The 25,437-nt window shown below is 43.4% G+C and overlaps 1 long non-coding RNA gene across 1 annotated transcript in view; it reads left to right on the forward strand.

Moving 5' to 3' along the window:
- The first annotated feature begins 2,369 nt into the window (after positions 1–2,369).
- The window catches only part of LOC124742166, a 41,481-nt gene continuing 18,413 nt past the window's right edge, over positions 2,370–25,437 (forward strand). The window contains exon 1 of the long non-coding RNA XR_007010204.1: positions 2,370–2,522. This is a non-coding gene — a long non-coding RNA (uncharacterized LOC124742166). The remainder of the gene's footprint in view (positions 2,523–25,437) is intronic.

Here is a 25,437-nt window from a genome sequence, read left to right on the forward strand (position 1 = left end):
AGAGAAGGCGGTCAAAATGGTGTAGACAGTGGTGGCTAAAGCGAAAGCAGTTTTCTCACCTACATTTACTGCGAGAGTAGCAGGGCGAACCTGTTTTGTTTTACATTACCTCGTGTACCATTTCCTGGCACATTGACACTCCAATTTCATCTTCAATTGTACTCCCTCTTGGTCTTGGCGTTTCTTGATCACTAAGAAAGCCAAGCAGATCAAAATACCATAACGTTGGCTGGTATACTTGATCTACTCTTACACCAGATCTTCTAGATTTCTGAACTTTGGATAACTCTTTTCGGCAAACAGTTCGCTGACAGACTCAATTTACTTAGCTTACCTTCATGAACTCATCCTTCAGGACAGCGTAAATAGCTTCACATGTGTTGGGTATTATTTTACTCAACGCTTGTTTCGATATTGCAGTTGAAAATTCCAAATCCTTGTAGCTCCTTCCTGTTGCTAGGAATCTTAATGTTACCGCCAGCCGTTCATGAAGAGAAATTGCCCTTCTCATACAAGTATTTTTTCTCATAATATGAGGTGTTACAAGCTTTAAGAGATAATTATAAGTTTCGACATCCATCCGCAAATAATTTCGCCAGTTCGCAACGACTTTTTTTATTACCGTTTATCTGTCTGCCGAGGCGTCAACTGCCCGCAATTTTTCAATTAGAGCATTGTATGCTGCTGTCTTTCTGTCTCGGTCACTATATTCTTTACTTTTAATCTTCCACAAACATGGGTGGTTTCTATATATTTCAATGAATTCACTTACAAACTCTCGAGAAGACTGACATATTAATGTCCTATGCGCACAAATACAAACACTAGACTGAGCAAACAGCTGTTTCGCGCCAGATTTGCGGCGATCTCCTGTCCACACGCTCCAACTTGTCTGCGCAGATGTGGTTTGAACCCACAGATTTGAGAGGTTTCGCTCAAACCTCCAACTCCAACTTCCAGGTTTGCACACACCTCAGGTTGGTGCAAATCTTCTGTCTACACGCAACGATCTGTCTGCGCAGATGTGTTGTGCGCAGACATTTGCGCAGACAGATCGTTGCGTGTGGACATGCCTTTAAACGTCTAAAATTTAATTCAGTTATTTTGAAATATAGAAATGTAGGAAGTTCTATTGTGGTCTGTGTTCGCAGCTTGTGTTGCAAAAAACATTCAGAGCAACTGCAGGAAACAGAGAAAGTGGTCAAAATGGTGTAGACAGTGGCTGATAAAGCGAAAGCAGTTTTCTCACGTACATTTAGTGCGACAGTTGCAAGGCGAACCTGTTTTGTTTTACATTACTTCGTGTTCCATTTCCTGGGATATTGACACTCCAATTTCTCCTTCAGTTGTACTCCTGCTTGGTCTTGGCGTTTCTTGATCACTAAGAAAGCCAAGCATATCAAAATACCATAACATTGGCTGGTATACTTGATCTACTCTTACACCAGATCTTATAGATTTCTGAACTTTGGATAACTCTTTTCGGTAAACAGTTCGCTGACATACTTAATTTACTTGACTTGCCTTCATGAATCATCCTTCAGGAGAGCGTAAATAGCTTCAAATGTGTTGGGTATTATTTTACTCGACGCTTGTTTCGATATTGCAGTTGAAAATTCCAAATCCTTGTAGCTCCTTCCTGTTGCTAGGAATCTTAATGTTACCGCCAGCCGTTCATGAGGAGAAATTGCCCTTCTCATACAAGTATTTTTTCTCATAATATGAGGGGTTACAAGCTTTAAGAGATAATTATAAGTTTAGACATTCATCCGCAAATAATTTCGCCAGTTCGCAACGAATTTTTTTTTAATTACCGTTTCCCTGTTTGCCGAGGCGTCAACTGCCCGCAATATTTCAATTAGAGCATTGTATGCTGCTGTCTTTTTGTCTCGGTCACTATATTCTTTACTTTTTAATCTTCCACAAACATGGGTGGTTTCTATATATTTCAATGAATTCACTTACAAACTCTCGAGAACACTGACGAGTATCAGCCATTTTAATGCCCTGTACGCACAAATACAAACACTAGACTGAGTAAACAGCTGTTTCGCGCCAGATTTGCGGCGATCTCCTGTACACATGCTCCAACTTGTCTGTGCAGATGTGGTTTGAACCCACAGATTTGAGAGGTTTCGCTCAAACCTCCAACTCCAACTTCCAGGTTTGCACACACCTCAGGTTGGTGCAAATCTTCTGTCTACACGCAACGATCTGTCTGCGCAGATGTGATGTGCGCAGACATTTGCGCAGACAGATCGTTGCGTGTGGACGGGCCGTAATACAAGTACTTTTTCTGGTCGATTTCCGGCAGATGGAGTTGGTTAGACGAAATACGTGTCACAGTTGGCAACGCTGCCCCAAATTGACAAACATGATTTCTGGTCTTGTCAAATCAGTGTCAAACAGAGTAGCCGAAGAAGTACTGTAGCGGTTTCGTTTGGGTAGATGCTAGATGATATGCGCAGTACGGATAGCTACAGAATTCAGCTGTATACATTATTAGTGCTTGGTGATTTAAGGTAAGGCTTCCCATGCGCCTTGTACTTTTATGTGGCGAAGAAATACAGTTACAGTTGCACATGTCAGACGTGGTCGACTGCGTTCTTAATACATGAGCCTAAACATTGGACGATTGAACAGTGGAAAAAAGCTGTGTGGAGTGACGAATCACGGTACACAATGTGGCAATCCGATGGCAGGGTGTGGGTATGGCGAATGCCCGGTGTACGTCATCTGCCAGTGTGCGTAGTGCCAACAGTAAAATTCGGAGGCGGTGGTGTTATAGTGAGGTCGTGTTTTTCATGGAAGGAGCGTGCATCCAATGTTATTTTGCATGCCACTATCACAGCACAGACCTACATTGATGTTTTAAGCACTTTCTTGCTTCCCACTGTCAAAGAGCAATTCGTCTATGGCGATTGCATCTTTCAACACGGTCGATCACCTGTTCATAATGCACGGCCTGTGGGGGAGTGATTACACGACAATAGCGTCGCTGTAATGGACTGGCCTGTACAGAGTCCTGACCTGAATCCTGTATAACACCTTTGAGATGTTCGTGCCATGCCTCACCGACCGACATAGATACCTTTCCTCAGTCCAACACTCCGTGAAGAATGAGCTGCCATTCCCCAAGAAATCTTCCAGCGCCTGATTGAACGTATGCTTGCGAGAGTGGAAGCTGTCATCAAGGCTAAGGGTGGGCCAGCGCCGTATTGAATTCCAGCATTATCGATGGAGGGCCACTAACTTGTAAGTCATTTTCAACCAGGTATCCGGATACTTTGATCACATAGTGTAGGTTGTTTGTGTGGGCCAGGAACTGAACAGTTACGCTGTTCATGTCACGTTGACGGAGCATGGAGTTAGCATATCAATAAAATAAAAGGCCAAGAAATGGAAAATTGACACCTACAAAAATATCCAAAGTTTTAAGTTTGAAAGACTGCAGTTTATTCTGCAAAAGGGTAAGCCAGTGCACATGCCCACAAGTATCTGCAATTATGCAAGAACCCCCACAGAATTAATTTCTTTTAAACTAGAAAAACATCTACGTAAAAGATCAAAACTTACCAATCTTTCAGGTTCTGAATCTGATGTAATTGCATTTTCCATGCGTACTGGACTATCACGTGACCATGCTGTTGATACAGACGATGCATCCATTTAGCCAATACTGTTAAATATTTGTATTTCTTTATTGACCATGCAAATAGTAATTTAGTACATAGTTCGCACACAGTATGGGACAGATCAGGTTTTATATGGTAAATACATAGGGGTCAACAGAAACATCCGATCTCACGCGTCGGCTTTGACCCGTGACGTAAGGGTGTTGTGGTGTGTGACGTCATTACGGCGCGGAGTTTGGTTTGTGAGTGTGGCGTGTTTGTAGATGTTGCCTCGTTGACGTTACCTTAGTAGGAGTTTTAGAGCCTGTAATATATAGTTTACCTTTTTACTATACTTTTTGTTTTAACGTCGTCTATGAGGCTTTTATCAGTTTGCCATTAGATTGTTCAATCTTTATGGTCTATATGTTTTGTCGCTACTCGTTATGTCTAATGAATCAATATGGTATTTTTCTTTTTTTTTATTTGTTTCTTTTTTTTATCTTTTGATTGACCTACACATTGATCTGTAGCTTAGCCCTGAATACGAGGTTAGGTTGGGAGTTTTTTTTTGGCGGGGTGGTGGGGGGGTCAGGGGGGGGGGCGCAGCACCCCCCCCCCCCCCCGCCTGGCCTTGAGTACCACTTGTTTATTATTATCTTTGTTTGCTATCAATGTTAGCAGATTGTTCTTGTGAAACCTTTGTGTGTGTTGTTTTTCTATGTGTTTTCGTCTTTGTGATACGTATGCAACGTTTTTATATCCGCCATATTGGAATTGTCGTTTATGGTCGTTTCCGCAATATTTGTGACGTCATGGATCAAAGCCGACGGGTTGGATCGGACGCTTCCGTATTTCCACACATGCCATCTCTTCTGAAACAGGATACCATATTCACGTAAGTTTAAAGTGAAAATGGAAAAGTACATGCTCGACCACTGCTTCTGGTCTGTTTCTCTGTTTTTGGAACACCATAAAAAGCAGTGTAAATAATCAAATGTTCTTAACCATACTATTCCCTCAATCATATTATTTGTTTTTAAAAATATATTTCTGACATATGCTATACTCGTCACGGGTCAAAGCCGACGCGTGAGATCGGATGTTTCTGTTGACCCGCATGTGTTTGTACAACATACCAGTATCATACGCTACTACAGAAATATTTGTACGTATGAACTCTTGACGTGTAGGTTATGCTTCTGCATAATATGAGTGAAAAATCACAGCTATTCTTGAAGATATTTTCTTCTGCTAATGTGCTTACTTTTGTGAAGATAAGTACTTCATAGATTCATAAACAAGGAAGGAACATAAGATGTTGGGACACTTAACTGTAGGTATTTAGGAGTCTGGATTCAGCATCATTTATTATTCTGACAATTGGTTTCTGTAGTTAATTTTTTTCTGCTAATTATAAAATTCCCACTAAAGATAATTCCATGCAGCAGTAGGCTAATGACTGGATAGTGCCATGGTACATTGTTTTTTTGTGAAAGGATTTTTATGGATCAACCGAAGTGACCAATTCCACCCGTCGGCTTTGACCCGTGATGTAAGGTGGTTGTGGTGTGAGATGTCACGATGGCGTGAAGTTTAGTTTGTGAGCGTCGCGTGTTTGTAGGTGTCGTGTTGATGCAGTCGGCGGTGCTATCTGGTGGTGTTTGTGGGTTGTGTCGTATTGGGTTCATTTGAGTGGTAGACGTTGATGGGCTTTGTTGTGGTGCTGACTGTGTCTAGTGGAATATTTTGCGGTGAGTTGATGGTGTAGTTTTTTTTATGCCTAAGTTACTGTAGTGTCGTTTTCGGTTTGCCGTGTGTGAATTTTTTATATTACTGTTGTTATGTCTTTGTTAGGTATGGATATGACCCAGAAGATTAATAGTTTTTGGTTATGGGGGCTAATGGGCGACACTCCCTTGTCGCTTTTAGAGTTCCTACAACTTTTCGGTCGTTTGGCAGAATTTGTGCGGCGTTTGTTGTGTGGAGAACCTATGATGCTTACCAAAGTTCTGGTGTCGTGGACCAGGGACAGCTGTATGTGAAGCTGTTGGAGGGATAACGTATGGCGCTCCATATGTTGAGGTACCTGGTTCGAGAAATCTAGGTTGGACATGCGTGAGATTGTGTTGATGAGTTATCATTTTTTGCTATCAATCCTCTCACAGTTTCTGTGTGCATGAGGTGGGTGTGAGTGAGCGAACGGTGCTTGACTGGTATTCTTTTTGTCATGAGGTTTGTTTTGAATGCATTAAATACAGGGGTAAGTTGGGTGGGCCTCGGGTGGTTATAGAGATTGACAAGTCGCAGTTTGGGAGGAGAAAGTATGGGAGGGGTAAGCCTGTGGTTGGTTTATGGGTGTGGGGAGCTGTGGTATTGGGGGCTGGGTCTTCAGAATGTGTTTTTAGAGTTGTTGAGCATTGTACAAAAAGGGAGTTAGTGGGTTGGGTCAGGAATATGGAGAAGAGGGTAGTACTGTAGTTTCAGATGGGTTTTCTTCTTATAGCGGGTTGGGTCGGGAGGGGTACCAGCATTTAGTAGTTAACCACAATGTCGAATTTAAGAATTTCGAGAGTGGAGCCTGTACTAATACTATAGAGGGGTTTTGCGAGGCTGTTAAATCTGTTATTGGGAGGGGGAAGAGGGGCTCTTCTAGCCTTCAGGCTCATTTAGATGAGTACTGTTGGCGGAAGAGCGTCCCTGAGGGCCGTTTTATTTTTAGGGATTTTTTTAAGGGCTGTCAGTAAGATGTATAGGTTGAAGGTTGTGGGTTGGTTAGGTTTGGGAAGGAGGGGGGTGGGGGTTTTGGTAAGGTTTGGGGAGGTAGGTGGGTGTGGGGTGGTCGTGGTTTTTTGATTATGCTGTGGAGGATTTGTTTTGTTATAGTTTTTTTAGTTGTAGTGTGTGATTGCTTTTGTTTTTGGTTATTATTTCTTTCAAGGGCTTTGATTTTGTGTGTGTGTGTGTGTGTGTGTGTGTGTGTGTGTGTGGCCTAGAGGGCAGTGCCAGAGCTTTTTTGTGGCAAGTTGTTTACTTTTGTTTATTTTTTGTTTGTTTAAATGGTTGGTTGGTTGGTTGTGTGTGTGTGTGTGTGTGTGTGGGGGGGGTGGTATGTGAGTTTCTGTCGGTCTTTATAAGTGAAGGAAAGTATTCAGTTTCAATGTGTGGCTGTAACTGTGGGTGGTTTGGTATCTGTATTTTCTGCTGACCTATATAGGTCAAAGGAAGTGTTAGATTCCAATTTTGTCTTGTGTTTTTTGAGGTAGTGATTATTGTGGTGTTTATTTTTTCTTTTTTTTTCGGTAGTTTCTGTTGACCTGTATAGGGCAAGGGAAGTGCTAGATTCCAGTGGATATTATTTTCTGTTGATTTTGGGAAGGTTGAGGTAGTTTTATTTTATCGTTTGGTTTAGTGCGTGTGTTTTTTAATTTGTCCCCACCCAAAAACCCCTAATTTCCCCTGCTTGTCCTGTTAGTTTCATTATGTTTTTGGAGAAATATGTGTTTGATGGTTTTTCGATCTATTTTTCTGTTTGTTGTCATGTCTATGTAATGACATCATAGATCCAAAAACAAAGTAGATGTGACTCACCAAATGAAAGTGCTGGCAGGTCGACAGACACACATACGAACACAAACATACACACAAAATTCAAGCTTTCGCAACAAACTGTTGCCTCATCAGGAAAGAGGGAAGGAGAGGGAAAGACGATCTTTCCCTCTCCTTCCCTCTTTCCTGATGAGGCAACAGTTTGTTGCGAAAGCTTGAATTTTGTGTGTATGTTTGTGTTCGTATGTGTGTCTGTCGACCTGCCAGCACTTTCATTTGGTGAGTCACATCTACTTTGTTTTTGGATATATTTTTCCTTCGTGGAATGACATCATAGTCGTGATATGGGAGTTGTTGTGAATGGTTGTTTCTGCCAATCATTGCTCAAAGCAGACGGGTGGAATTGGACGTTTCCGTTAACCCATTTTTGTAGCATGTGTTAGTGTATTTAATTTTTCATTTATGTTATCCAGCTGTTTCTCCCATTTCTTATTTATTTATTTTTTATATGTTCACTAAAAATTTTATTTCACACACCAATGACAGTTTTTCCGCTAATGTAAAAAAAATAGATGTTGCAGGGTTGAGTTTCTTTGCAGTGTAGGAACTGAGTCACTGGTTCTTCAGGTATTTATTACTAGCTACTTAGTTCTGAACCACTGTGTTAAGTATTGTGTTAAATCCACAACTTTTTAAAGTGTCCTCATGATGTGACTTAATTGGGGTATTTGTCATCTGCGAGAAGTACTGTGGCCCCATTAGTTAAATTTTCTGCTAGATGGTTAACTTAAGAGATTGAAAAGAATGAACACAAGAACTGTCCTTTAATGTTCTCATCCGGTTTTTTTGCACTTTGTTGTATAAATTAGAAATTTTATATGTATTTGTATCTTAGTATTCAATTTGAGTGATTTGTTGTTGATCATGGATAAGACTGGACCAGTTGTTTGGTAGGCCTGGCATTCCATAGTTACTTAGTTTCTGCAACAGAATGTCATGATCAGTTACATCGGAAGCTTCACCAAGGTCAAGGAGTATGCCGGAAACGTGCTGTTTTTGTATAGGAAGGTGAAAACAGCTGACAGAGTTGATCTGCAAGTTTGAAATCCACATTGTGAATTGCTTATCATCCCTTTATTTAGGAAGGCTGCTAATCACCTAACAAACAGTTTCTCAAGAATTTTGCTGAAGCGCATAAAAACTCCTATAGTTTGCAGCTTCACATGTCTTCTGTTCTTGTACAGTGGTGTTACTTTTGCAGTTTCCAGATTTTTAGGCAATACGCCACTCGTGCCTGACGAATTGTGAATATGTTCTACAATGAATACACTTGCTTTGATGATAATATCCGGTATTTCTTCAGCACCCAAGGTATTTTTATTGGGTAGTTGTTTATAACTTTAGATAATTCCTCAGGTGTTATAGGAGGCACGAAATGTATTCTTGTACATATTTTTGAATCTGGTTGTAGTTTATTCTGTTGGTTTGTGTATTGTTATGTTTGGTAAGCAGGTGTTGTGCTATATTTGAAAAGTATCTTTAAAATTTACCTGCCACTACAGTGGGGTCAGTTATTGTACTGTTTTTTCCATGAAGTTCCTTGTTGTAGTCTAACAAACCACTTTTTTTTTAATTATTTTCTAAAGTACTAGTTATATGAGTTGGATTAGTTACAGCTGGTTTTAAGCCAAGGACTTCAGCAAATCCTTGACTTCACCTTTAAATTTATTGGATTTGGGGAAATTAGTGTTAGTCTTAACACATGATTATATTTATCTGGAGTATGTTGAAATTTTTCATCAACTCTATGGTCTGATAATAAAAAACTTTATGAAACTTTGGTGGTCTGTATACAGAGATCACAATAGTTTGATTTGACAACTGTCTCATTCTGTGTGAGAGTTGTCAAATTTCGTTATATTAGAGGATTATATATTATCTGACACATATGCAGCTACCAGAGTGCTTGAGAATTTACAAAATTTGGCAACTAATTTGAACTGTTCTAACAAGACTTTATTCAACCAGTGCTTGGTAAAGCATGAAACAGAAATCACTCACATTGTTTAGCAAGATTTTTATTTAATTCAGTTTGTTGGAGGGAAACTGAAAATTGTAGTGGATCAATTTGAAGAAAGAAGCAATAGAGAATGTATTGCTTCTTCCCTGACCTCTTACTTTTTGTATATGTAGCATTGTTATCTGTTACAAATTCTCCTTGCCAGCCGGTACTCTGGATCCTGTCTTTCTTGTGTTTTGATGCTTCTAATAGTAATCCACCTGTTAAGTGTTTCTTTTATTTTAGGCACTCATACTTCACTCCCGAGGGAGCACGCCACTCTGTGGCCACCATGGGCTCTGGCCTTTGCAGAATCTTTTCCCTTCTGTGTTGTATGTCTATCCTCTTGCTACTCTTTTTCCCCTCCCTTGGGGAAAATGTCTGGTGTGTTATTGGAATGATCCACATTGTGTGTCGCTGACATAAGAACAGTCTCCCTTCTTGTCTCATTCCTCCATTTCAGAGTTAGAGATTACTCTTTTTCGTCTTCCTCCCTGTGCACTCCTGATGGCCAGCCCATACCTCTGACTCATAACAGGTGCCTGGGTAATTCCTAGCCCCAGGTTGACAGGCACAGGCCAGGCCCAGGGAGGGGTGATTGCCTAAGCTGCTACCTTACCATATTGCTGATTGGTCCCTCTGTCAGGTGTTTGGAAAGTGTGACCTGAGGTGTGAACAATCACGTAAGGTGGGTGTGCCCCCTTGTGAAGGGCTCCCCCAGTTGGAAGGAGTGGCCATCGGAGATGCTGGCAATCATGGGGGATTTTCTTGCAATGGGCCAATTATCTTCACAGTCAGCATCTACAAAACGTAAATGGAATGAGGATAATGATTCAAAGACACTGCCAGCTGCACCACTGTTCCTCATGTTTTCATGTAATGAAGACAGTCAGTGCTTCACAACGATAAATCCGTTTACTATTCAGAAAGGTGTTGATGGTATTGCTGGCCCTGTGAAATCGTGCTCTCATTTATGGAATGGCACTTGCTTTCGGAGACAACTTCTGATTCTCAAACCCAACAACTGCTTGCTGCCTTGCTTCTCCATGGCTATCCTGTTTGTGTCAAGGGCAACAGAACTCTGAATTCTTCCCATGGTGTTACCTACACTAGGCTGCTCGATAGTCTGACAGGGGCTGAAATCCAGTCTTACCTCTCTGATCAGAGTATCATTGCCGTCCATTGGGTGATGAAAAAAGGTAGATTCCTCCTTAGTGCCCATCTGCACTCTTTTTCTCACCTTTATAGAATCGTGCTTCCATCAAAGATCAAAGCAGGCTGTGAAATTATCACAGTCCAACTGTACATTCCAAACCAAATGTGCTGCTACCAGTGTCATTGTTTCAACCACACTAGAATGTATTGTCGACATGTAGCCAAATGTGTAACATGTGGTAGGGATGCGCATGAGGGTGATTATGCACCACCTCCTCCCCACTGTATCAACAGCAATGGTGGCCACACCACCTTCTCTGAGGATTGTTCCATGTATCTTAATGAGCAGGCTGTGCAGAGGATCTGGGTAAAGGAAAAAGTGCCTTACCCAGTCGGCTGCAAGCTATTGTCTAGTCGCAAACCCTGTGTTCTCCCGTCTGGCACTTACAGTTCTGTTCTTGCTACCTCTTGCTCCATGGAGGACATGGCCACACAGCCGTGTGACCTTACATTCAGCTCTGAGTTTGTGGAATCACCCAGTGTCAAGACAGCATCACCATCCCTCCATCCAGCTGTACAACAAGCTATCAAACTCTCACCTCAAGGGGCGAAGCTACCAGATACACAACAGGGAGGCCAGAAAGGACAGAAGGAGTACTCCTGTGAAGACATCCTATGTCCCTCCATCCAACTGATACCTGTGTCTTCCTCTGCTAACCGGAAAGGCTCAAAGAAGTCCAACAAAGGCAAACAATCTTCTCCTTCGCAGACTTGAAGATGATGCTCTTTGATGGTATTGCCATGTTATACCTTAGGCCGGCCGGTCTCCGTGTCACCGGTGGACACCACCACCTGTTTTTCTGCATTGGACTCTACAGACCAACAGCACAAGCAAGCCGATGCTTCTGTGCCCTGTAGCTGAGTGTCTTCGCAGACTGTCACTCGGCAGCCACTGAGGTGACCCCTTCACTTCTTCCTCTTCATGATTCTCATCCAATGGAACGTTCGTGGCCTTTGGCCCCACAAAGGGGATTTATGGCTGCTTTTAACATTGCAGCGTCCCTTTGTACTCTGCCTTCAGGAAACAAAATTGCTTCCTCATGACTGCTTTGGGCTCAAGTTTCTTCCCAGTTCGTTTTGACCTTCCCCCTAAAGGTGGCATTCCATCTCATGGAGGCATCATGCTGCTCATACAGGATGACATTCATAGTCAACCCATCCCCTGACTATGCATCTTCAAGCTGTTGCAGTTTGCCTTTTCCTTGCTCACCTGACATTTTCCTTTTGTACCATTTACATTCCTACATCATTCAATGTCACCAGGGAATACTTCCTTCAGCTTATTGGGCACCTACTTCACCCATTTCTGCTACTTGGTGACTTTAATGTGCATCATCTCATTTGTGGTTCTCCCAAAACCTGTCAGAGAGGTGCCCTCTTGGCTGAACTTCTTAATCAGCTCAACCTCTTCTGCCTTAGCACTGGAGCACCCACATTCCTTTCTGACTCCCACGCACCTATTCCCATTTGGACCTATCCTTCTGCACTGCCCGGCTTGCCCATCGTCTTGGGTAATCTATTCTTTCTGACACCTACTTGAGTGACCATTTCCCATGTGCTATCCATCTGCTGACTCCTGCCCCACATGCGTGCACACCAAAATCGCTGCTTACTAAGGCTGACTGGTGGCTTTACTCCTCCCTGGCGAACTTTGAAGAACAAGATAACCTCAGTTGAGATAACCAGGTGGTATATCTCACAAACATAATCCTTACCACTGCCGAACATTCCATACCTCGCACTTCCTCTTTACCACACTGTGTCCCAGTCCCTTGGTGGACTGAGGCATGTCATGACGCAATTTGCCCGCGGAGATGTGCTCTCCGCGTTTTTAACGGTCATCCTATGATGGAAAACTGCATTCATTATAAACAGATGCATGCAAAACGTCATTGCGTTCTTCAGGATAGAAAAAATGCTGGCTGGATTTAGTTCACTAGTTACTTTAACAGTTCCACCCCTTCCTCAGTTGTGTGGGCCAACCACCAATGGCTCTCTGGGACCAAGATCCATTCACAAATTTCCGGCCGGACAGTAGCGAACGATGTCATCGTGGACCCTTTTGCTATTTCCAACACCTCGGGCCGCCATTTTATGGAAATTTCGAACCCTTCCCCCTATCACACTGCCTTCTTCCATCGGAGACAAGTGGAGGAGGCTCAGGAGATACCCTTCTCTTCTCAGAATTATGAGTGCTACAATGCTGCCTTTACTATGAGAGAGCTAGATGGTGCTCTCAGTTCCTTCCGATCCCCTGCCCCAAAGCCAGATGCTGTCCATTCAGAATATAAATTTTCTGGGCGTTGGTGTGAAGCCACCGTCATACCCATAGCTAAGCCCGGTAAGGACAAACACCTTTCTTCTAGCTACTGCTCCATTTCTCTCACCAGCTGTGTTTGCAAGGTGATGGAACGTGTGATTAACGCCAGCTGGTATGGTGGCTCGAGTCTCGCAATTTACTAATGACTGCACAGGGTGGATTTTGAGTGTGGCGGCATTCTGCAGTTGACCATATTGTTGCTTTATCCACCCATGTCATGAATGGTTTTCTGTGGAAATCCCAGACTGTGGCCATGTTTTTGGATTTGGAGAAAGCCTAAGACACCTGCTGGAGAACTAGTACCATCCATACTCTTTACACGTAGGGCTTCCATGGCTGCCTGCCCTGTTTCCTTCAGGAATTTGAAAAAGACAGTTTTCAAGATGCATATGGGTTCTGCCTTGTCGGACACCTTTATCCAGGAAACCAGTGTGCCTCAGGGTTCTGTCCTGAGCGTCATCGTCTTTGCTATCACCATTAACCCTGTAATCGCCTGTTCCCGCCGGGCATCTCTGGCTCCCTTTTTGTCAATGATTTTGCCATCTATTGTAGCTCTTTGCGGGCCTGTCTCACTGAGCGGCGTCTTCAGCGATTTCTTGATTGTCTTTACTCCAGCAGCATCAACAATGGCTTTCGTTTTCCCATTGACAAAACTCTCTCTTTGAATTTCTGGTGGCGCAATTGGTTTCTCCCACCACCTTTACATTTTGGGCCTGTTACTCTTCCATGCATTGGAACTGTGAAATTCCTGGGGGTCATGCTCGAAAGGAAACTCTCTTGGTCCTACAATGCGTCTTACCTGGCAGCCCACTGTATGCGGTCCCTCAATGTCCCACGTGTCCTCAATGGTACTTCCTGCGGTGCAGATAGAACCATCCTCCTCTGCTTGTACCAGTCCTTTGTCTGTTCAAAACTCAACTATGGGTGCTTTGCTTATGCATCTGCATGTCAGTCACTCTTATGGCATTTCAACACTATCCGTCACCGTGGCATCTGTTTGGCCCTCGGCACCTTTTACACTAGCCTGGTTGAGAGTCTGTTTGCTGAAGCTGCTGAACTACCACTGTCCTACCACCATGACTTTCTCCTCAGCAGGTATTCATGTCATTTGTCTGCCATGCATGGCCACCCATCCTATGCCTCAATCTTCGATGATTCCTTTGATCACCAGTATGGGGCATGTCCCTCTTCCTTTACCTCCTGGAGTCCTCTTTCGGCACCTGCTCCGGCGGCTTAACTTCACACTACCTGCAACTTCCCTGGTTGGTGTGAACCCTTCACCACCTTAGCTCCATGAAGCAGCCCGTGTTAACATTGGCCTTCATTCGCTTCCTAAGGACACGACTCCAGCCTCGCTCTATCACCTTCAGATCGGCATTCCTTCTAATGAGGGAGTTATGTTGCTCATTTGGGATGATGATCATGTTCAACCCATCTCCCTGACTACCCATCTTCAAGTTGTTGCCGTTCGCCTTTTCCTTCCTCACATGACCTTTTCCCTTTGTACTGTTAATATCCCTCCATCATTTGATGTCAACAGGACAGACTTCCTCCAGCTTATTGGGCAGCTACCTCACCCCTTTCTGCTACTTGTTGACTTTAATGCTCACAGTCCCCTTTGGTGCTCTGTCAGAACCTGTCGGAGAGGTGCCCTCTTGACTGACCTTCTTAATCAACTTAACCTCTTCTGCCTTAACACAGGCGCACCCACATTCCTCTCAGACTCCAGGCACACCTATTCCCATTTGGACCTATCCTTCTGCACTGTACAGCTTGCCTGTCATCTCAAGTGGTCTGTTCTCTCTGACACATACTCTAGCGACCACTTCCCATGTGCTATTCATTTGCTGACTCTTACTCCACCAGTGTGCACATCCAAATGGCAGCTAACTAAGGCCAACTGGAAGCTTTACACCTCCCTGATGACTTTCGAAGAACAACATTTCCTCAGTTGTGATGACCAGGTGGAATATCTTAAAACCGTTATCGTTAGCACAGCAGAACATTCCATTCCTTGCACTTGCTCTTTTCTTTACCACGCTATGTCCCGGTCTCCTGGTGGACTGAGGTAAGCTGCAACACTATTTGCGCATGGAGACGTGCTCTCCACATTCATAACTGCCATCCTACAATGGCAAACTGCATTCATTATAAACAGGTGCATGCACAGTGTCATCGCATTCTTCGGGGTAGCAAGAAGGCTAGCTGGATTTCATTCACTAGTTATTTCAACAGATCCACTCATTCTTCCCTGATGTGGGACAACCTCAGACAGCTCTCTGGGACCAAGATCCATTCCTCAATTTCCAGCAACATAGCAGCAGATGATGTCATTATGGACCCTATTGCTATCTCCAACACTTTTGGTCACCATTTTACAGAGTTTTGAGCTCCTCCCACTATAACCCTGCATTCCTCCATCTTAAATGAGCGGAGGCGGCTCAGGTGGTACCCTTCTCTTCTCAGAATCATGAGTGCTTCATTGCTGCCTTTACTATGAGGGAGCTAGATCATACTCTCACCTCATCCCGATCCTCCACCCCAGGGCCAAACGCTGTTCACATTCAGATGCTGCAGCACCTTTCTGATATGTGGTTCCTTAATTGTACCACACTTACACACCATATCTTAAATACCATAAAAGAGGAAGTGGGAGACTACAAGTTGTGGACGAGCCACTAGACAAAGCTTTGCAAATACAGTTAGAAACCCAACGTACTCAGTACTCAAACAGTCCCTTATTATGAAAACAGAATTACTGACAAAAGCCAGAAATTTAATCTCCCATATAGGATTTCTCTGAAAATACATATAATAAAACAATTACAATGACACTTCAATTTGGAAGGCAATATGTGAACAACTCCCGGTAGTGGCCAGGTTCTTAAACACTGCCAGGCCTAGACCTCGGATGACATTTCACTCCCTGCCAAGGTGCTGGCACAATCAAAAGTTTCTGCCCGAACCACAAACACATTCCAATAACTCTGAAACATAGAAACACTCGGCAGAACCTTCAAATCACTTGCACATGGGCAACTGTATTAATAGAGTGCAGGCTTCAAGAAGGCAACATAAAATCATTTGATTGCAAGAGACACAAAGCACTAGTAAAACTTCTGAGAAAACTTTCAAGTAATGGCCACCATTTAGCTAGGCCAACTGAAGTCTTCCACATTGTCTTAAGGTTGCACTCTGAAAGTCTCACCATAATAATAAGTTTAAATGGCTCTGAGTGCCTCGGTGAACAAACACAATTACGACGGCTTACTTCATATCAGGTACACAATACGAGGGAGTGGGTTCCACAGCTTCACCACTTCCCTTCAAATTTTGTTCCCAGCGAAGTCGCAGAACTTGTATCTCCAAGCTGCCCGTGTCGGCAAAATGCCCAACCAATTTCACACCACAACATGTAACAGTCATCATGCTCGTTTGGCAGCTGTTGACACTCATCTCCCTGCGAATGTCACAAGATCTCCAGGGTTACCTGTCGAAGGCTAACAACCAGCTCGCTTCACCCGCCAACCCGGAAGATAACACACATGAAAAGCAAAGATAACTCAGCTCAACCACAATCAGTCTCAACGACACATGAACAAAATAACATTGGCGATAGCTCGTCATGGCTCAACCTTGCCCTCCTAAGCGAGAGGACATGGCCCAGTGCTGGGACAGACCATCACTACTCATCCCATCTTAACCTGGCTGAGATGTACCCTAAACAGCTTGCCCGATGTGATCTCCCTTACCTCCAAGTTAACTGGGCTCAAGATTTTACAGATACGACTAGGGCCCCTATGTCACAGTTTTAATTTTCCATAAGTATCTTGGCTAGATGGAGCCGCCAAGTTACAGATAAAAACCAGGTCTCCAATCTTTCTTGAAAATGGCCTCGACACTTGTTATATCAAAGCTGCTGTCACCAGTGTGCTGCTCGGATATTCTGTCTGGCCCTTTGCCAATTCCCATGGAGGCTCTGAGGAGTGATGGACATTGGTAAGAGGTCGTTTATACTCCACGAGTTTGACAATGGAGAATTAATGGTATAGGCAAACATCAACGCAGTGGGTGTCATCCAGGTTGCCTCATGTTTGGCCATATTAAATTCCCGATTGAGCCAGGGCAAGGTGATATCCCATCTACCAGGTGACTGGGCATGGTAGATGGTTAGGGCTGTTTTGAAATTCCGATTAACTCTTTCGGCAAATGATGCTGTAGGATAATAAGCCATGGTGGTAATTTGTTTAATACCCTGATTGAAACAGAAGCCTTTAACACAAGAGACAGAAAGGCAGGTGCATTGTTGCTTACCAATGATTTCGGTGATCCGAACCAGAATATAACCTTCAACAATTGCTGGGTGGTTATTTCTACAGTGACCCTCCGAATAGGAAGCAGCCATGTAAACCGGTAGAAAGCATCCACGACAACCAAGATGTAACGGTTGCCTTTCTTTGTCCAGGGCAATGATCCAATACAGTAGATAATAACTTTATCAAGGGAATACTGCTGCCACTGTGAGTGTAGAAGCCCACGAGAGACCCCAGAATCCGGCTTTGCATTTTTGCCGAGATCACACTGCCCAACAAATTGCCTAATGTCCCTATAAAGAGAGCCACACAAAATGTTCATGGATCCTGGCAAAGGTCTTATACAGGCCCAAATGGATGCCAAGAACAGAATCATGATAATACCGGAAGACCATCAGTACTAACTCAGTAGGCAAACACAGCCTCCATTCTCAATCATCACTACCCTACTTACTCAGTACTCTTTGTTGGAGGCAATAACTCGGCACTGAAACCCTAGCCATGACCCTTTCTCGAATAGGACAACAACACAGGTTCTGCGCCTGCTTCTCTCTAAGCCCACCAAACAGGTTAGGAAGGTTGGACAAAATTGCCCCATCACTTGTGTCCTGTTAGCCTTGCTTCTGACCTTCCTGGGAGTCAGGTATAAACATAAGACTCAGAGCATCGGCAGTTGAATTATCTGAGCCTTTAATATGTCTGACTTGAAAACAAAAGGCAGATATACGGACTGCCCAATGTACAATTTGGCCAGTCTTCCTCGGCCTAGCCAAGACCCAACTTAACGCTTAGTTGTCCATCTCTAATACAAATTCTTCATGCTCCAAATAGAAACAAAACTTTTCCAAGGCAAAAACAATGGGCAGAGCCTCTAATTCATATACAGAATAGTTGGATTCAGGAGCAGTCAGTCGCCGTGAGGCCTAAGCTAGAGGTCACCTCTCCCCTTCATGTTCTTGAAGTAAAACTGCCGCTACCCCAGTGTGACAGGCATCGGTATGTATCACAAATTTACTATTAGTCTGGCATAGCCAACAACGGGGGATCAGTAATTGCAGTCTAAATATGTACGAAGGCTCGCTGCTGATTTTCTCCCTGTATGAAATCGCTATTCTTCTTTCGAAGATCATTAAGGGGGGCTGCAAGATGGGCGAAATCAGCAATGAATTTACAGAAGAAATTCTCCATGCCAATGAAGCGAGCGACATCTTTCTTATTTTGGGGAGGGGGAAAATCCCATAAAGCCTTGGTTCCATCGTGGTCGATGCTTACACCTTTTGCAGATACCACATGGCCTGAGAAAGAAATCTGTTGTTTGCACAAGGTGATCTTAGATGATTTCACGGTGAGGCCAGCCGAACGCAACCTTAGGAAAATGTGCTCCGGGTGAACAAGATGTTCCTCAAAGGTGTGACTGTAGATAACTAAGTCATCTAAATAGTTATGGACACAGACGAACTTGAAGTCCCCTAAGACTACATCCAACAAACGGGACAACACAGCCGCACCAGTGGCCAACCAGAAAGGGACATGGTTGAACTCAAATAAATTCCAATCTGTGCAAAACGCTGTCACAGGCTTAGATGACTCGGCTAGGTGGATCTGATAATATGCCTGATTGAGATATAAGATGGTGAACGCATTAGCACCAGCAAACCACGTAAAGCAATTGTGCTAATCGGGCAAGGGAAACGACTCCAACACCACTTTTTCGTTAAGCCTCTGGTAATCAATGAAAATCCCTACCCTGGTCTTTAGGTGCTGGAAATGCAGGCAAAGCATAGGATGAAGTTGATGGTTTAATCACCCCCTCTTGTAGCATCTTATTGATTTTTAACTCTCAAAATCTTCATCTTTGGTGGAGAGAGCCATAAGGGGCCTGATGGACAGGCACACTATTAGTTAATTGGATGTCATACTTAAGAATCTCTTGTCTCCCCCAACTTATCCGATAAGACCTGAGGATAGCGCTCAAAGACCTGGTTGAGAGCCTGCACTCGATGCACCATAAGACAACCCATGTCAGCCTGCACATTGTGAACTTAGCTCATATTCCCTGCACAAGACCGCTGGCACGAACACAGAGACAGTGGTGAGGTGCAAACTTAAAATAAGACACTCCCGGCATAATTGAATACCAAACCAGCATGCTGGATGAAATCACACCCGAGCAACAAAGGAACCCTCAAATTCTTAGCTACGAAAAATCTAAGAGGCCATGAGAATTTATCGACGTGCAACCACCCCCACACTTCCCCTACTAGAGCTAACTCTCGGCCATTGGTAACCCGACATCTGTGAACTGGTGACTGCAGAGACAAAAACCTGCACAAATGTCTATATTCTATGTACCAGTCATAATCAGCTAAGGATATGGTACTAACCGAATCCAGCAATGCACACACTGGTTCCTGTCCTACCCTAGCACAGACAAAAGGGATTGCCGGAACATGCGTCGTCTGAATGGCTTTACAATTCATTTGCCAGTTGGTACTCTCACCCCTTTATCCCATCCTCTCATCAGCTATTTGAGTGAGGGCTCCTAAGTACCGGACAATCCCGTACTAAATGATCAACCACATGGCAATGGTGGCAACGGCAGCAACACTGAGCTACTGAATTAGAACTGGTATTAATAGAGTTACTATATGTTGGTGCCTCAGATATTACTTTCCCTTGTGCAGTGTAATGCTGTTCATCCACCCAAGAAATAGCATGAATAGAATCAACTAAATGTAGAAACTGTTCCATAGAGCAAGGGCGCTGTACAAGGTTCAACCTGGCGCGATCCTGTACCTGCATGCCTTCCAACATATGTTCGATACAATCAAGGTCGGACACACGCTTATCGAACGCCACTACAGCTGCGCGAACCCTCTCAAAATATTGCACTTAGGTTTCGTTACATGCTTGACCTTCCAATAACGTTCCTGCTCTAATTCGATGCGCATGCTTGCCAAGAGCCTTCTATTAATAATACGCTGACAGAGCTGAACTAAGGTACCCTGTTGTTCCAATTCCTCGGTGATCATGCTACTAAGCACACCCTTGGCCATCAGATATAATAATGCTAATATGACAGACTGTGGAACATGCAATGCATCAGCGTGAATCCGGAGACGGACTAACAAACACAGGAAGGATTGAATTTGGCTCAAATTTTCAATATACAAGACAGTTATATCTTTCAAGACATTCATGGTTGGATTAGATAACTTGGAAAATAAACTCGGATATTCTTCATTACCCTTAATGTGTGTGACCTCACTCATATTTTAAGGCCTAGAATTAGTACTTAAACCTCCCCCACTTAAAGCAAGCGCTACGGCGCGTGATTGCAAACCTCCGGCAACACCAAACACCTTAGTATGGAGAGCACCTATTGCATCATTGAGATTGATTGAAGCGATATCTGACAAACAATTACAGTAATGGGCTAAATGCACCTGCACGTGACAAATTTGTTTATGCGTCAGCTGAGAGGACGCCAGAAATTCAGTTGGCCGACCTACAGCACTTAAAGCTGTTTCGATATTCGACAAGAAGTCACCTATCTTGCTAACGATGTCTGTCGGTAGGGCAATTGGAGTGTCAACCGTTGCATGAAGCCTGGCCACCAAATCACACATTTCCGTCTAGGAGCAGCTGGCACACACGGAGTTCATACATCAACTGCTCTTTCCGTAAAAAAGTTTTGCCGGGAAAGCTCGAAGACTCACGTTCCGTAACTTCCTGAAATAGGCAGACAAGTCTCAAAACACAATAATGACAATTTTACCGCTTACTAAGCAACGACTAGGAGAGGATAGGAAAAGCAAACCCCCACTCCCTTCTGTTTCTGCTACCAAGTGATATGTGATTCCTTAATCGTACCACACTTACACACCATATCTTAAATACCATAAAAGAGAAGCGGGATGGAATAATGGTTAGAAGTCAAACTTCATAATTAAGACAATTAATTGACATGATGCCTTTAAAAAGAAATTTGAGAATTACAAATTGTGGATGAGCTACTAGATAAAGCTTTGCAAATACAGTTAGATACTCAACGTACTGAGTACTCAAATAGTCCCTTATTAAGAAAACAGAATTACTGACAAACTTCAGAAATTCAAACTCCCATATAGGATTTCCCTGAAAATACATGTAATAAAACAATTACATGTAACAGGTGATTCAATGACACTTGAACACTAGTGCCAAGCTAAGATCCAATTACATAACATGATAGGACCACTTGAATAGGAAAAACTACAGCAGAAACATTGATCTTTAAAAAATAAACGTTCACATGCTCAGATGTGTTAATAAAACAAATATTACTAGAAAAGGTTGCACAAGGAACTCAGAAGATGCTGTGCAGTTTAAGGTTTGGCCGGTTGCCAGTCCCTAACATTTAAAGAAACTTGTTCATATACGAACAGGCTACATACAATATGTATTTATATAAACACCAGCTTAAACTGCCTTGCTGGAAGGAAGATAAGTACTAAACTTTGAAAGGCAATATGTGAACAACTCCCAGTAGTGGCCAGGTTCTTAAACACTGACAGGCCTAGATCTCAGATGACATCTCACTCCCCGCCAAGGCGCTGGCACAATCAAAAGTTTCTGCCCGAATCACAGACATTCCAATAACTCTGAAACATAGGAACACTCGACAGAACCTTCGACTCACTTACACATGGACAACTGTATTAATAGAGTTCAGGCTTCAAAAACGGCAGCATAAAATCATTTGATTGCAAGAGACACAAAGCACTAGTAAAACTCCTGAGAAAACTTTCAAGTAACGGCCACCATTTAGCTAGGCCAACTGAACTCTTCCACATCGTCTTGAGGTTGCACTATGAAAGTCTCACCATAATAGTAAGTTTAAATGGCTCTGAGAGTGTTAGTGAACAAACACAATTATGACAACTTACTTCATATTAGGTACACAATACGAGGGAGAGGGTTCCACAGCTTCACCACTTCCCTTCAAAGTCACAGAACTTGTATCTCCAAGCTGCCTGTGTCGGCAAAATGCCCAACCAATATCACACCACAACATGTAACGGTCATCATGCTCGTTCGGCAGCTGTTGACACTCATCTCCCTGCGAATGTCACAAGATCTCCAGGGTTACCTGTCGAAGGCTAACAACCAATTCACTTCACCCGCCAACCCAAAGATGACATGTGAAAAGCAAAGGTAACTTAGCTCAACCACAGTTGGTCACAACGATACATGAACAAAATAACACTGGCGCCAGCTTGCCATGGCTCTTTCTCTTGCGGGCAAGCACTTTCTGCTTAATATGAACAACTACATCTGGGCAGAAGGCAGGTTTTCCGTTTCCCAAATGCTGGCATGAGGCCACTGTCATGCCCATACCTAAGCCCAGTAAGGACAAACACCTTCCATCTAGCTACCACCCCATTTCTCTCACCAGCTGTGTTTGCAAGGTGATGGAATGTATGATTCATGCGTGGCTGGTACGGTAGCCCCAGACTCGCAGTTTACTAATCACTGCAGATCGTGGATTTCGAGCACGTCGTTCTGCAGTTTGTCCACCCATGTCATAAATGGTTTTCTTGTGGAAATCTGACAAGGGCTGTGTTTTTTGATTTGGAAAAAGCCTACGGCATCTACTAGAGGGCTGGTATCCTCCGTACTCCCTACACGTGGGGCTTCCCTAGCCTCCTGCCCTGTTTCCTTCAGAAATTTTAAAAGGCGGAGTTTTCTAGGTATGTGGTATGTGTAGGTTCTGCCTTGTCGGACACCTTTATCCAGGAAGACCCCACAGGGTTCTGTCCTGAGAGTCATCCTCTTTGCTATCGCCATTAACCCCATAGTGGCCTGTCTCCTGCTGGGCATCTACAGCTCTCGGTGACGATTTTGCCGTGTATTGCAGTTCTCCATGGACTTGTCTCTTTGTGTGGCATCTTCAGCAGTGTGTCAATTGTCTTTACTCATGGAACATCGACAATGGCTTTCACTTTTCCACTGACAAAACTGTTTATATGAAATTCTGGCGGCGCAGTTGGTTTCTTCCACCATCCTTACATCTTGGGCCTGTTGCTGTTCCATTTGTTGGGACTAGAAATTCCTGGGGCTTGTGTTAGATAGGAAACTTCCTTGGTCCTCCCACATGTCGTACCTGGCAGTCCACTGTACGCAGTCCCTCGATGTCCTTTGTGTCCTCAATGGTACTTCCTGTGGTCCAGATCAAACCATCTTCCCATGTTTGCACCGGTCCCCTGTCCATTCAATACTAGTCTACAGGTGTTTCGTTAATGCACCTGCCCATCTGTCCCTCTTAAACTGTCTCAATACTATCCACAATTGTGGCATCTGTTTGGCCACTAGTGACTTTCACACTAGCTCATTTGAGAGTCTATATGCAGGAGCTGCTGAACTATCCCTGTCCTACTGCCATTCTGCTCAGCAGATATGCATTCCGTTTGTCTGCCATGCGTGGCCACCTATCCTATGCTCATTCTTCAAAAGTTCCTTTGATCGCCAGTATGGGGCGCATCCCTCTTCTGTTACCTCCTGGAGTTCGCTTTCGGCTCTTGCTCCGGAAGCTTAACTTCACTCTACCTGCAACTTTCCCGGTGGGTATCAATGCTTTACTATCTTGGCTTTTTGTGGCAGCCAGTGTTCACCATGGCCTTCATTCATTTCCTAAGGACACTATTCCAGCCACACTCTCACCTTCAGTTTCACTACCTTCGCTTGGAACTTTGCAATAGTACCTTTTTGTACACTCGTGGCTCTTGGACTGACAGTGGTGTCAGGTGTGCGTTCATCATTGGTGACCACATATTTTGATATTGGTCCTCTGGCACACTGCTCATTATTTATAGCCGAGCTCTTTGCCGTGTCTCAGGCCACAGCGTACATCTGGCGACACACACTTTTCAATTGTTCCCTGCTCAGACTCGCTCAGTACCATTAAGAGTTTATGTGCGCTGTACGCTGCCCATCCCTTAGTTCAGTGGGTCCAGGAAAACTGTCTCTTGCTCACTCTTGGTGGAGCCAGTGTGATGTTTATGTGGGTTCCTGGTCATATTGGTCTGCCAGGAAACGAGGCTGCTGCCTCTGCTACCAGGGCTGCAGTCCTCGTACCTCAGCCCACTAGTTCCTGTATTCCCTCCAATGATCTCTGTGTTACTGTCTGTCAGAAGGTGGTGTCCCTTTGGCATTGCTATTGGTCCTCTCTTCATGGGAATGAGCTCCAGCTTATTAAGCCATTCCCAGTGGCTTGGATGACCTCATCTCGGTCCTCCCGCCGGGTCGTGGTCATTTTAACTAGGTTGTTTATTGGGAACTGTCTTTTTAGTAATCGTCATTTGATAGGTGATGGTCCTCCACCGCTTTGTACTCATTGCACCCAAGTTTTAACTGTCCGTCACTTCCTGATAGAATGCCCATTTTTTAACTGTTTACGTTCCCACTTGGGTTTGCCGTCTGAGTTATCGGCTGTTTTATCAAATGACATGCGAGCTGTCGACCATGTTTTACTTTTTATCCATAAAGGAAATATAGCGAAGGCCATTTAATTGTCAGTTTTGGACCTCCATTTCTGTATGATGATGTCTTCTGTAGCCCTTTCTCCACCTCCCTGCTTTTAGCTGTCTTCTCTTATGTCAAGTGGGACTGACATATAGTAATTTTTTAACTCCTCTGTTTCTTCATGTTCTGTAGTTTTGACTTGACCACGTATGACCCCAGTTGTTTTTGCGCTTTCAAACAAAACAAAAACTTATACTTTACTGGCTTTCACTCTGTTTTTATTGCTGGTGAAACACAGATGTCTTCAGGCAGACTTTTTGGTTCAAAGATGGCTGCAGTTGTTTTGTACAACTGATAATTTTAACTAATGAAAGGGGAGCTCCTTCCAATTCCATTTTTGTTCAAGTGAGAATTGTGATTTGTGAATTTATCACTTGTTAGTCATTCCATTTCATAGTTTATCCCTGCTTTTGTTCCATGATTGCAAACAGTTTGCTGTTTGCACTAAAGTATGGTTAACTGTGCTGATTTGTTTGTTCATATATTCTTTACCAAAATTTTTAGGAATTAGGCATAAAACTAATTTTTCGTGTTATGAAGATGAACACTTAGTAAGATATTATTGATGTTTTTAAGAATGTTGTCATATATGTTTTTAGTATCATTGAACTAACATTGATATAATAGTATCACTTGCAGTCAGGCCTTCTGTTAACCATATGAGACATAGTGGTTTCTGCCTCAAACCAGAAACCACTGAGGCTAAAAGTGTTTATATTTTTTATTAAAAAATTTCGCAGAGGGGAGCATTGGCTTAATAGTAGTTTGAATGTCATACTTTGATTAGATTTTTCACCAGTATGT

Source organism: Schistocerca piceifrons, unplaced genomic scaffold (genome assembly GCF_021461385.2).
Source record: "Schistocerca piceifrons isolate TAMUIC-IGC-003096 unplaced genomic scaffold, iqSchPice1.1 HiC_scaffold_2166, whole genome shotgun sequence".
NCBI lineage: Eukaryota > Metazoa > Arthropoda > Insecta > Orthoptera > Acrididae > Schistocerca > Schistocerca piceifrons.